This window comes from Cyclopterus lumpus, chromosome 12 (assembly GCF_009769545.1).
Source record: "Cyclopterus lumpus isolate fCycLum1 chromosome 12, fCycLum1.pri, whole genome shotgun sequence".
Lineage (NCBI taxonomy): Eukaryota > Metazoa > Chordata > Actinopteri > Perciformes > Cyclopteridae > Cyclopterus > Cyclopterus lumpus.
This window is the reverse complement of record NC_046977.1, coordinates 1183642-1196957: the sequence shown is the minus strand read 5'-3', so window position 1 is coordinate 1196957 and position 13316 is coordinate 1183642.

Genomic DNA, 13316 nt, shown 5'->3' with positions numbered 1-13316 from the left:
AGAGACCAGAGCCCAGAGCCCACTGGTCCCACAGAGAGAATCTAACTGGACCATTAGTCTAGAGACCAGAGCCCACTGGTCCCACAGAGAGAATCTAACTGGACCATTAGTCCAGAGACCAGAGACCAGAGCCCACTGGTCCCACAGAGAGAATCTAACTGGACCATTAGTCCAGAGACCAGAGACCAGAGCCCACTGGTCCCACAGAGAGAATCTAACTGGACCATTAGTCCAGAGACCAGAGACCAGAGCCCACTGGTCCCACAGAGAGAATCTAACTGGACCATTAGTCCAGAGACCAGAGACCAGAGCCCACTGGTCCCACAGAGAGAATCTAACTGGACCATTAGTCCAGAGACCAGAGTCCAGAGCCCACTGGTCCCACAGAGAGAATCTAACTGGACCATTAGTCCAGAGACCAGAGACCAGAGCCCACTGGTCCCACAGAGAGAATCTAACTGGACCATTAGTCCAGAGACCAGAGACCAGAGCCCACTGGTCCCACAGAGAGAATCTAACTGGACCATTAGTCCAGAGACCAGAGCCCAGAGCCCACTGGTCCCACAGAGAGAATCTAACTGGACCATTAGTCCAGAGACCAGAGACCAGAGCCCACTGGTCCCACAGAGAGAATCTAACTGGACCATTAGTCCAGAGACCAGAGACCAGAGTCCAGAGCCCACTGGTCCCACAGAGAGAATCTAACTGGACCATTAGTCCAGAGACCAGAGACCAGAGTCCAGAGCCCACTGGTCCCACAGAGAGAATCTAACTGGACCATTAGTCCAGAGACCAGAGTCCAGAGCCCACTGGTCCCACAGAGAGAATCTAACTGGACCATTAGTCCAGAGACCAGAGACCAGAGTCCAGAGCCCACTGGTCCCACAGAGAGAATCTAACTGGACCATTAGTCCAGAGACCAGAGACCAGAGCCCACTGGTCCCACAGAGAGAATCTAACTGGACCATTAGTCTAGAGACCAGAGCCCACTGGTCCCACAGAGAGAATCTAACTGGACCATTAGTCCAGAGACCAGAGTCCAGAGCCCACTGGTCCCACAGAGAGAATCTAACTGGACCATTAGTCTAGAGACCAGAGACCAGAGCCCACTGGTCCCACAGAGAGAATCTAACTGGACCATTAGTCCAGAGACCAGAGTCCAGAGCCCACTGGTCCCACAGAGAGAATCTAACTGGACCATTAGTCCAGAGACCAGAGTCCAGAGCCCACTGGTCCCACAGAGAGAATCTAACTGGACCATTAGTCCAGAGACCAGAGTCCAGAGTCCAGAGCCCACTGGTCCCACAGAGAGAATCTAACTGGACCATTAGTCCAGAGACCAGAGTCCAGAGTCCAGAGCCCACTGGTCCCACAGAGAGAATCTAACTGGACCATTAGTCCAGAGACCAGAGTCCAGAGTCCAGAGCCCACTGGTCCCACAGAGAGAATCTAACTGGACCATTAGTCCAGAGACCAGAGTCCAGAGCCCACTGGTCCCACAGAGAGAATCTAACTGGACCATTAGTCCAGAGACCAGAGTCCAGAGCCCAGTAAAGGGCCTTGGAGTGACACACACACAGTGTAGTCTATAGGTTTTAAGACAGAGTCTGTAACGTTGCATAAATACACACAAATATTGACCTGTGTAATAGTCCCCGTGGGAACAGCTGCCTACAATGAGCTCCTGTAAGACAGACCGGGAGCTGAAGAGCCTAAAGACAGACCGGGAGCCTAAAGACAGACCGGGAGCCTAAAGACAGACCGGGAGCTCCTGAAGACAGACCGGGAGCTGCTGAAGACAGACCGGGAGCCCCTGAAGACAGACCGGGAGCCCCTGAAGACAGACCGGGAGCCCCTGAAGACAGACCGGGAGCCTGAAGACAGACCGGGAGCCTGAAGACAGACCGGGAGCCCAAAGACAGACCGGGAGCTGCTGAAGACAGACCGGGAGCCTGAAGACAGACCGGGAGCCTAAAGACAGACCGGGAGCCCAAAGACAGACCGGGAGCCCAAAGACAGACCGGGAGCCTAAAGACAGACCGGGAGCTGAAGAGCCTAAAGACAGACCGGGAGCCTAAAGACAGACCGGGAGCCTAAAGACAGACCGGGAGCTCCTGAAGACAGACCGGGAGCTGCTGAAGACAGACCGGGAGCCCCTGAAGACAGACCGGGAGCCTGAAGACAGACCGGGAGCCTGAAGACAGACCGGGAGCCCAAAGACAGACCGGGAGCTGCTGAAGACAGACCGGGAGCCTGAAGACAGACCGGGAGCCTAAAGACAGACCGGGAGCCCAAAGACAGACCGGGAGCCCAAAGACAGACCGGGAGCCCAAAGACAGACCGGGAGCCCAAAGACAGACCGGGAGCCCAAAGACAGACCGGGAGCTGCTGAAGACAGACCGGGAGCCTGAAGACAGACCGGGAGCCCGAAGACAGACCGGGAGCCTGAAGACAGACCGGGAGCCCGAAGACAGACCGGGAGCCCAAAGACAGACCGGGAGCCCGAAGACAGACCGGGAGCTGCTGAAGACAGACCGGGAGCCTGAAGACAGACCGGGAGCCCAAAGACAGACCGGGAGCCCGAAGACAGACCGGGAGCTGCTGAAGACAGACCGGGAGCCTGAAGACAGACCGGGAGCCCAAAGACAGACCGGGAGCCCAAAGACAGACCGGGAGCTGCTGAAGACAGACCGGGAGCCTGAAGACAGACCGGGAGCCCAAAGACAGACCGGGAGCCCAAAGACAGACCGGGAGCCCAAAGACAGACCGGGAGCCCAAAGACAGACCGGGAGCCTGAAGACAGACCGGGAGCTGCTGAAGACAGACCGGGAGCTGCTGAAGACAGACCGGGAGCCTGAAGACAGACCGGGAGCCTGAAGACAGACCGGGAGCTGCTGAAGCCTGATGAACACCTTGGTGCCCTGGAACATCTCCGCTGGGCAGTTCCCTCATCACAAATGCTGATTTGCAAGTTCCTTTGCACACTTTGATGGCGTCACTTTAAAACCAGGTGTGTAACACCTTTCCATCCAGTCAGCATGCTGAACGGGAAAGCTTTGGAAACAACAAGTCTCGCCCCGGAGAACGGAGACGCACTGAAGACGGAAATGGAAACGCTTTGAGATGAATGCATCGACTTTCTGCTGAGTGCGGCGCCGAGCGCAGGAGCCAAGAACCTGAGTGTTAACCTGCAGCCCGCGGGTCAGGACCGAAGGCCCAAAGGACGAGATGCGGTTCTTTAGAAACTGGAGGAAGGAAAAGGGAACATGCATTACCTGATGGAGGGAAGAGAAGACGTCACACGGCCTCCTTGTGTTCGCTCCCATGTATTCATGTCTAAAGAGTTCAATGGGTTCGGCTTGAGCATGTTAAAACCAACACCACCGTGTGAACAGCTGCAAGCCGCCCGGTAAACCTGCTATATACAAATATATGTTCTATTCCCTCAACACCAATGGAAACACAATGAACACTGGTGACTAGAATATATGCTGTGAAGTGAAAACAGAGAGACCTTTTAATCCCCAACACACTACTTGGTAATGCTGGTGATGCATCCAAGTGGAATTAATTCCACTGTCGGAGCAAAAGAAAAGACAAAGAGCGACGTATCGATTCTCGTTGTGTCTCTCACACACACACACACACACACACACACACACACACACACACACACACACACACACACACACACACACACACACACCTGAAATATCTCCGGCTATTAGAACAAAATCCCTCAGAATGAGTCACGCGGCGACCAGCCGGTGACGAGAAAGCATAAAGACCTCGTTGGTCTGGAGACGACAACACGTATTCTGGTCTGGACCTCAAGCAGAATGGAGAGCTACATCTCACCCTCTAAAACACTTTATTACATCAAATAAAGTCACAAGTCGCGTCGCTGTAAACAACAGCAAACTTATAGGTGACAGAAGAGAGACCACATAATACCACGTGTCAGTATGTATGAATACAACTCAGTGACACCACAAACTGCAGAAATGACCAAACACTAAATCAGTTTGGACATCATAAGCTTCACGAAGGGGTTCATTCAGCTAGGTGTACCTAATAAACTGGCCAGTGTAGGTATGGATGCACTGCCGATAGCAATCGTTCCGCTGGTGATTAATTGTTCTATACATAGTTCAAATAAGACAAAGAAAGCCACCGTAGACGCTAAATGACTTTAATCTCCTGTGTCGGCTCTTATCGATGTAGCTCGTGAAACTATTTACAATAGACTTATAACACAAGAACAGACTGTGTGTGTGTGTGTGTGTGTGTGTGTGTGTGTGTATTCTACCTGGCTCACATATATTTATATATCTATAAAGATAGATATAGATACAAACACACACACACACATGAATGAACTCCAAACAGTACATCACAACTGTATGGCTACTGCCCCCTTGTGGACAACCTGGTGATGTACAACTGAGGGTGTGTTATTAACCGTCCTTTGACGTATGAAATGCACTGCAGGAAAAAGCTTCAGAGCCGGTGTTTACTGTATTTATGCTTTAAAATGTATAAATCTGTGACGTAAAAATAAAAAAGAAGACCGAGTGCACTTCAAGCTGCACCGGACTCTCGTTCCGAGTTCTGCTCGTGGTCGGCTCTGGTTGCACGGCAACGCAGTGAAAGTCAGGAAACAGACACAGGCTGCGTCATCGCGGTGCACTTGGGTACGTTGTGCCGGATGACTCCGACACAGCGTCTCAACAGCACCGTCCAATCAACTGGGAAATCAAGCCACAGAAATCTGGACGAACCGAAGGGCCGGAGAACCTTCTGGAATACAGAGGATGGCTGCTCGCCACGAAGCGTCTGAGTGGATTAGAGGGACGTCCGAAGCCTCTAAAAAAAGATCCTTTAACGAACACGCGGTGGCCTTCTCCTCAAGGACATCTCGTGAGTCATTAAGGAATGTCTCTCAAAGTAATGCTCCTCGTTGCCATGGTGACAGACTGGTGCCATCCATCCCAGAGCTAAAGGCCAAAGCGTCAGAATGTCCGACCCCGAGCAGAACTCATGGACAGGAGTGTGTGTGACAGACGTGGAGGGGCTGGACTTTGTGTTTGTGGAGGAAGTGAAGAGCATCAATAATCAGAGAGGAGGAGGAGGAAGAGAGAGGGGAGAGAGGAGAGAGAGGAGGAAGAGAGAGAGGAGAGGAGAGAGAGGAGGAGGAAGAGAGAGAGGAGAGGAGAGAGGAGAGAGGGAGAGAGAGGAGAGAGGAGAGAGGAGAGAGGAGAGAGAGGAGAGAGGGGAGAGAGGAGAGAGAGGAGGAAGAGAGAGAGGAGAGGAGAGAGAGGAGGAAGAGAGAGAGGAGAGAGGAGAGGAGAAGGAAGAGAGAGAGGAGGAGGAGGAGGAGGAGGAAGAGAGAGAGGAGAGAGGAGAGAGGGAGGAGAGAGGAGAGAGGAGGAGAGAGAGGAGGAAGAGAGAGAGGAGAGGAAAGAGGAGAGAGAGGAGAGAGGAGAGAGGAGAGAGGAGAGAGGAGGAGGAAGAGAGAGGGGAGAGAGGAGAGAGAGGAGGAAGAGAGAGAGGAGAGGAGAGAGGAGAGAGAGGAGAGGAGGAGGAGAGAGGAGAGAGGGGAGAGGGGAGAGGGGAGAGAGGAGAGAGAGGAGGAAGAGAGAGAGGAGAGGAGAGAGGAGAGGAGAGGAGGGGGAAGAGAGAGAGGAGAGAGAGGAGAGAGGGGAGAGGAGAGAGAGGAGAGAGGGGAGAGGAGAGAGGAGGAGGAGGAAGAGAGAGAGGAGAGGAGAGGAGGAGGAGGAAGAGAGAGAGGAGAGGAGGAGGAGGAGGAGGAGGAGGAAGAGAGAGAGGAGAGAGGAGAGGAGAGGAGAGAGGAGAGAGAGGAGAGAGGAGAGAGAGGAGAGAGGAGAGAGGAGGAGAGAGGAGAGAGGAGAGGAGAGGAGAGAGGAGAGAGGAGAGAGGAGAGGAGAGGAGAGAGGAGAGGAGAGGAGAGAGGAGAGAGGATGAGAGAGGAGAGAGGAGAGAGAGGAGAGAGGAGAGAGAGAGAGAGAGAGACACTAATGAAGCCACCTCAGATCCTGTGTTTTAGAATACAGGTGAAGAAATGTCTGTTCTGGGCCACCGTAGAGCCGCTCCCTCCAGGAAATAAACGTATCATTGTAAAAAAAAAAGGTTAAAAAAAAATCTATTCTTTATTTCAGATTATTATTTACCAACATAAACATACATATTAATATTGTATTCCATTTCTGCCAATATATCGCCCTAAATGCTCTTAACATTTAAAAAACAAAACACCCAATAAAATATAAATGTCCGTTCTGTAGCATTGAAAAACAAAACGTCATCATAACTCATTTACTAAATAAATGTCACACAGAAAGTGTCCCTGTAATTAGAGACGAGTATCTAATAACTGATCCTTCAACCCGTCAGGTGCACTCGGATTCTTGATTAGCCAATCACAACTCAGCAAATGTTACACACACACACACACACACACACACACACACACACACACACACACACACACACACACACACACACACACACACACACACACACACACACACACACACACACACACACACACACACACACACACACACACACACACACACACACACACACACACACACACACACACACACACACACACACACACACACGGGACCAGCAAAACAACACACACACACACACACACACACAGGAAAGGATTATTCACTGCGTGGTTAGACACTAACTCACATCTGGATACGAACAAATTGAGTCTTCACCGCCCCGCCAGCATGTTGTGAGCATGTTCCTCCTTTAAGAGACACTTTGTTCCTTTTACTCAATCTACTGAAGGCTGTGGAGAAGGATGGAGGAACTGAGGATGGAGGAACTGAAGGATGGAGGAACTGAGGATGGAGGAACTGAAGGATGGAGGAACTGAGGATGGAGGAACTGAAGGATGGAGGAACTGAGGATGGAGGAACTGAAGGATGGAGGAACTGAGGATGGAGGAACTGAAGGATGGAGGAACTGAGGATGGAGGAACTGAAGGATGGAGGAACTGAGGATGGAGGAAGAGGATGGAGGAACTGAGGATGGAGGAGAAGGATGGAGGAACTGAAGGATGGAGGAACTGAAGGATGGAGGAACTGAGGATGGAGGAACTGAGGATGGAGGAACTGAGGATGGAGGAACTGAAGGATGGAGGAACTGAAGGATGGAGGAACTGAAGGATGGAGGAACTGAAGGATGGAGGAGAAGGATGGAGGAACTGAAGGATGGAGGAACTGAAGGATGGAGGAACTGAGGATGGAGGAACTGAGGATGGAGGAACTGAGGATGGAGGAACTGAGGATGGAGGAGAAGGATGGAGGAACTGAAGGATGGAGGAACTGAAGGATGGAGGAGAAGGATGGAGGAACTGAAGGATGGAGTAACTGAAGGATGGAGGAGAAGGATGGAGGAACTGAAGGATGGAGGAACTGAAGGATGGAGGAGAAGGATGGAGGAACTGAAGGATGGAGGAACTGAAGGATGGAGGAGAAGGATGGAGGAACTGAAGGATGGAGTAACTGAAGGATGGAGTAACTGAGGATGGAGGAGAAGGATGGAGGAACTGAAGGATGGAGGAACTGAAGGATGGAGTAACTGAAGGATGGAGTAACTGAAGGATGGAGAAGGATGGAGGAACTGAGGATGGAGGAACTGAAGGATGGAGGAACTGAAGGATGGAGGAGAAGGATGGAGGAACTGAGGATGGAGGAACTGAAGGATGGAGGAACTGAGGATGGAGGAGAAGGATGGAGGAACTGAAGGATGGAGGAACTGAAGGATGGAGGAGAAGGATGGAGGAACTGAAGGATGGAGTAACTGAAGGATGGAGGAGAAGGATGGAGGAACTGAAGGATGGAGGAACTGAAGGATGGAGGAGAAGGATGGAGGAACTGAAGGATGGAGGAACTGAAGGATGGAGGAGAAGGATGGAGGAACTGAAGGATGGAGTAACTGAAGGATGGAGGAACTGAGGATGGAGGAGAAGGATGGAGGAACTGAAGGATGGAGGAACTGAAGGATGGAGTAACTGAAGGATGGAGAAGGATGGAGGAACTGAGGATGGAGGAACTGAAGGATGGAGGAACTGAAGGATGGAGGAGAAGGATGGAGGAACTGAGGATGGAGGAGAAGGATGGAGGAACTGAAGGATGGAGGAGAAGGATGGAGGAACTGAGGATGGAGGAACTGAAGGATGGAGGAACTGAGGATGGAGGAGAAGGATGGAGGAACTGAAGGATGGAGGAGAAGGATGGAGGAACTGAAGGATGGAGGAGAAGGATGGAGGAACTGAAGGATGGAGGAGAAGGATGGAGGAACTGAAGGAGACGACAGCCTCAAATCTCTCAGTGTGCCGTGAGGGCAAAGCACGGTTCATATCAAGGGGCACACATGAACCTTTAACAGTGATTCGCCCACATAGTCCCACTTTGAATAATCTTGTATTACATTATAATATTAAATATAATCCACATTCTTGTAGTCGTCTTTGCTCCAAAGAAGCTGGAAGAAGACAAAAGCTGCTTCATAGTAACGAAACGTGTCGTTACTGAAGTGGGACTGAAGTATCCTCTTTAGCTCATTCCTGAGCTTTTTATTGCTGCTCTTTACAACCCCCCCCACTCTTTGAACGAGTGACTCCTCCTGCTCCTCCTCCTCTTCCTCCACCTCCTTCTCCTGCTCTTCCTCCTCCTCCTCCTGCTCTTCCTCCTCCTCCTCGTGCTCCTCCTCATCCTCCTCCTGCTCTTCCTCCTCCTCCTCCTGCTCCTCCTTTTCCTCCTCATCCACCTCCTCCTGCTCTTCCTCCTCCTCCTCCTCCTTGTCCTCTTCCTCCTCCTCCTCCTCCTGGTGCTCCTCCACCTCTTCCTCCTCCTCCTGCTCTTCCTCCTCCTCCTCCTCATCCTCCTCCTGCTCTTCCTCCTCCTCCTCCTGCTCCTCCTCCTCCTTTTCCTCCTCATCCACCTCCTCCTCCTCCTGCTCTTCCTCCTCCTCCTCCTTGTCCTCCTCTTCGTGCTCTTCCTCCTCCTCCTCCTCCTCCTCCTCCTCCCTCTCATAACTGAAACACGTAACTCACAACATCTGATCCCGTTTCATTCTGCGAAGCTGGAATTTATGGAATTCAGTCACGGCTACTTCCCATCCAGCCACAGAGACGCCATTGTTGTATGAACAATAGGAATAATTTGTTAAATGGCCATGTGAAGTTTAAGTGGGACTAAGGAGTGAGGGGGGGGGGGGGGGGGGGGGGGGGGGGGGGGCTTCTCCATCCATCAACCACTGACCTCGGTTACGTGGACTCCGTCTGGCACACAAGCTTTTATCTTCTCTAAATGTATTTAATGTGCAGCAGTAATTAATATATTAATATGGATGAACACACACACACACACACACACAGGGTCCTATAGAGCTGGTCCTCCCGAAACACATACACTCATGTCACGCATTACAATGAACAGTGGAGGGAGGGAGGGAAGGGGGGGGGGGGGTAATGAGTGGGGGCAGGGCGGTTTCCATGGGACAGTTTTTACAAAAGGGACTATTTCTAGAGCTGAAAAGTAGTTCCACAAACTGGAGACTGGGTTTGTCTTTATGGAAAGAGATGTTTAATTTATTTACTTTATGCTGCACCTCAAACTAAAGTTCCATTCACCTCCATTTCAGGCTTATTAACAGAAATAATAATTGGAATCGGCTCTTCCCGTTTGCAGTTATTGACGTGCGTAAGATCCCGAAGCACAAGAAGATTTGAATAATGAGCGATGTCCCCACCGCTGTGCGTACGCTGAGTGTGTTATGGACACATCTGTATGAGAGGGAGAGAAAAGGAAGCCTGAAGGAGGCGGAGCTCTGACAGGGTGCGATGTAGATGTCAGGAGGCGGAGCTCCGATCCAGAGGGCTCAATTTAACCCCTGATTGGTCCCCAGAGCCCTCCATGTTATCCTTTTGATCTGAGCGCAATACAAACTCACAGCAGGGGGGGGGGGTTCCTGCTGGACCAACATGAGACCGACTTCATCAGCAAGATGACACAATGTGAGAAGATACCAACCGCAATATGTGTTCAGTTTCATGTTCTTTTGCATTTCCTGCAGCCTTCTCCTTTACCCCTCAGATATCGTGTTCCTGCTCATATTTGCAACAAGCTAACAGGTGAATATTATACCTGCTTATGTTAGCATTCAGCTAAAAGCACTGTAGACTACCTCCCAAGGTGCCACCTTGACCTCACGGGGTCAAGGGCGGCTGGGAAGGAGAGTTCATGAGGAGTTAAGAAGACGGCACGTGTTCAGAGAACCCGACTACGTCTAAGAGGCGACGGCCGGTCCGAGTCATCTTCGGTGTCACTCTCGGCTGCCACGGCTAAAAGATGGCGTCACTCTTTTTCTCTGTGCTTATTGTGTATCAGGCCGAGAGACCGGTTACAGAAGAAGAGCATGGCTCCTTGATATCTGACAACCAGCCTCTCAGAGAACGGACAACGCGGTGCTTATTTTCAGTTTGGGGAAGAACAACAAACCTTGAAGCTCAAACAGCTGATGGAGGCCAGCGACACCTTCTTTCATTTCCTGTTTTGGTTTCAGTTGCTCTCCACACGGCACACCGATGACGACCTGCTAACAAGACCACACACAGACCGGCAACAAGTAGTCCCTCTGATCATGGGAATATACATCCCAGCTGTAAACCTCTCTCTCTCTCTCACACACACACACACACACATTAAAAATCATTTCTCAGTTATTATAAAAACAGTTCTTATAACCTAAGATGAGCTCCTTTTTAAACTACATTCAATATTCACAAAAAGACAAAAACAATTGTGTGTGTTTGTGTGTGTGTGTGTGTGTGTGTGTGCGTGTGTGTGTGCAATCGAAGTGGAGAGTTATGCGACAGGAAGTGAGGTACATTGGGAGTGGAGTTCATTTCCCACTCTTTCCTGTTTTGTCTCAGCAGGTCAGGCCACCTTGTTACATCACCACGGGGTGTGTGTGTGTGTGTGTGTGTGTGTGTGTGTGTGTGTGTGTGTGTGTGTGTGTGTGTGTGTGTGTGTGATAAACGGAGAACAAGTCGTACAGTAATCCGTCCTGCGGGGCTGCGTGCTTCTTCCTCCTCAAAATGTTTTCATCTGCAACTCAAAGACATGCAGTGTGACATCACAGTGGGGAAAATAAACAATGCAGTCCCCTTTTGCTGGTTGCCATAGCAACCACGGCCGCCTTGTGACGCGGCGAGGAGTCTACGTGATCAGAAAGGTCAGGGTGTCAGCGGGGAGTCACGTCCGTGTGCCAACGACACATCCAAGTTTTATTTAATAATTCAGCGTTCCACAGCATTTACACACCTGACGCGAGACAAGTTAGTCAGACTTTGATCTGAACTTCAGGCTTTTCATCTTAAATTAGAGCAGCTGAAGGTGCACTGGAACAACTGGATGACCGTTCACATTATATTGTCCACGCCGGGTCAGCACCTCGACTAAAGCTGCATATCCTGCTTCAGTCTCCACAGGTTGTATATAAATACATAAATAAACCTCTCTTATTGGTTACCAGTCAATCTGGATCTGTGATGAAAGCTTGTTTATACATCGAGGAAGATTTGAAGAGCGAGGAGAAAAATGTAGAGATTCCTCATTTGCTTTGTTGTGCATTATGTATATATTCAATAAAATACATTATAACTGATGATAATAAACTACATAACACCAATCAAAGCCAGCTCGTCTTGAAGTAAAACCCATAATTCAGTCACGTGAGCAAAGAGACTAAACTTTGTGCTTCAGTGTTGTAGAGACACCTGAAGCATTTACACAGTTATAACCTTAGACTAGAGACACCTGAAGCATTTACACAGTTATAACCTCTTAGACTAGAGACACCTGAAGCATTTACACAGTTATCTCTCGGCTCATTGAACACTCAATGGGTGGTCCGGCTCCTGGTGAATCAACTTGACGGGGCTTTGTCAGACAAGATGGCCCCCTCACCTTCACATATACATAACACAAGCAACTTCACATGTGCAAATAGCAAATACACACACACACACACAGAGACACACACACACACACACACACACACACACACACACACACACACACACACACACACACACACACACACACACACACACACACACACACACACACACACACACACACACACACACACACACACACACACACACACACACACACACACACACACACACACACACACACACACACACACACACACACACACACACACACACACACACACACACACACACACACACACACACACACACACACACACACTTCCCAATCACTCTGGCAGAGCAACAGGTAAACAACGTAAAAGTGAGTGAACACATCATCGACGACGCCTTCTTGCATTATTACTTAAAACTTCATTCATGCTCTGGACAAAGAACCTCACAATGGTGAATCCGACCAATAGAAACACACCGTTCTGGAAGGTAAACACACTGTTTGAGCATTGATGGATGAGACACCATCAGTCTCATGGCAAGGGAACTATTATGAATATAATGTACCATTTCTTTTAGGTGGCTAAAGTTCACGAGCTTTGCTTCCATGTTATTACTTCTGTCTGCTTATCCAAGCTGGGGGGGCGTTATGGAAGGATTATAGGTAAGTACCTCATATACTGTAGAACTATCCCTTTAAGATAATTATATGACAAACCAATACACATCTTTTATAATTGTGTTTATGTCCACAGAAAGCCTGGGTTTGTGTCCCCAAATCCAGACTTTAAGCACTTAATTGCTCAGACAAAGAAACAATGAATATCACCGCCGAAAACAATGAAATGTTAATTGATTCTGATATTAATAAGCAATGAGTGGCAGCGCGCACACACGGAGGCTACAGCTGCAGCCGTCTGCCCAAACATGCAGTCTGAAAGAAGCAGCACACACACACACACACACACGTAATTGTACGGTTCACCAGCACAACTCCCTCTTCTGCGCCCCAAACCCAGAATCCACGCAGACGGTGGAGGCACCAAATGTTTATTGCTGTCAAACAAATATCAAGATCTCCTTCTGCTGTCTGTGATTCACGGCTTCTGACTAATTACATGGCTGCTTCTCTGGAGAGGGAGGGGGGAGGGAATGGGGGGGGGGGGGGGGGGGGGGGGTTGGAGGGGGAGGGGGGGAGGGACTGAGGGCAGGTCCTGTGCAGCCTGTATGGCGCAAGGATTCAAGGTTTTTTATTGGCCATTTGTGTCTGGACCAACAGTCCAGACACAAATGGCCACAGTGAGGGCGTTTCATT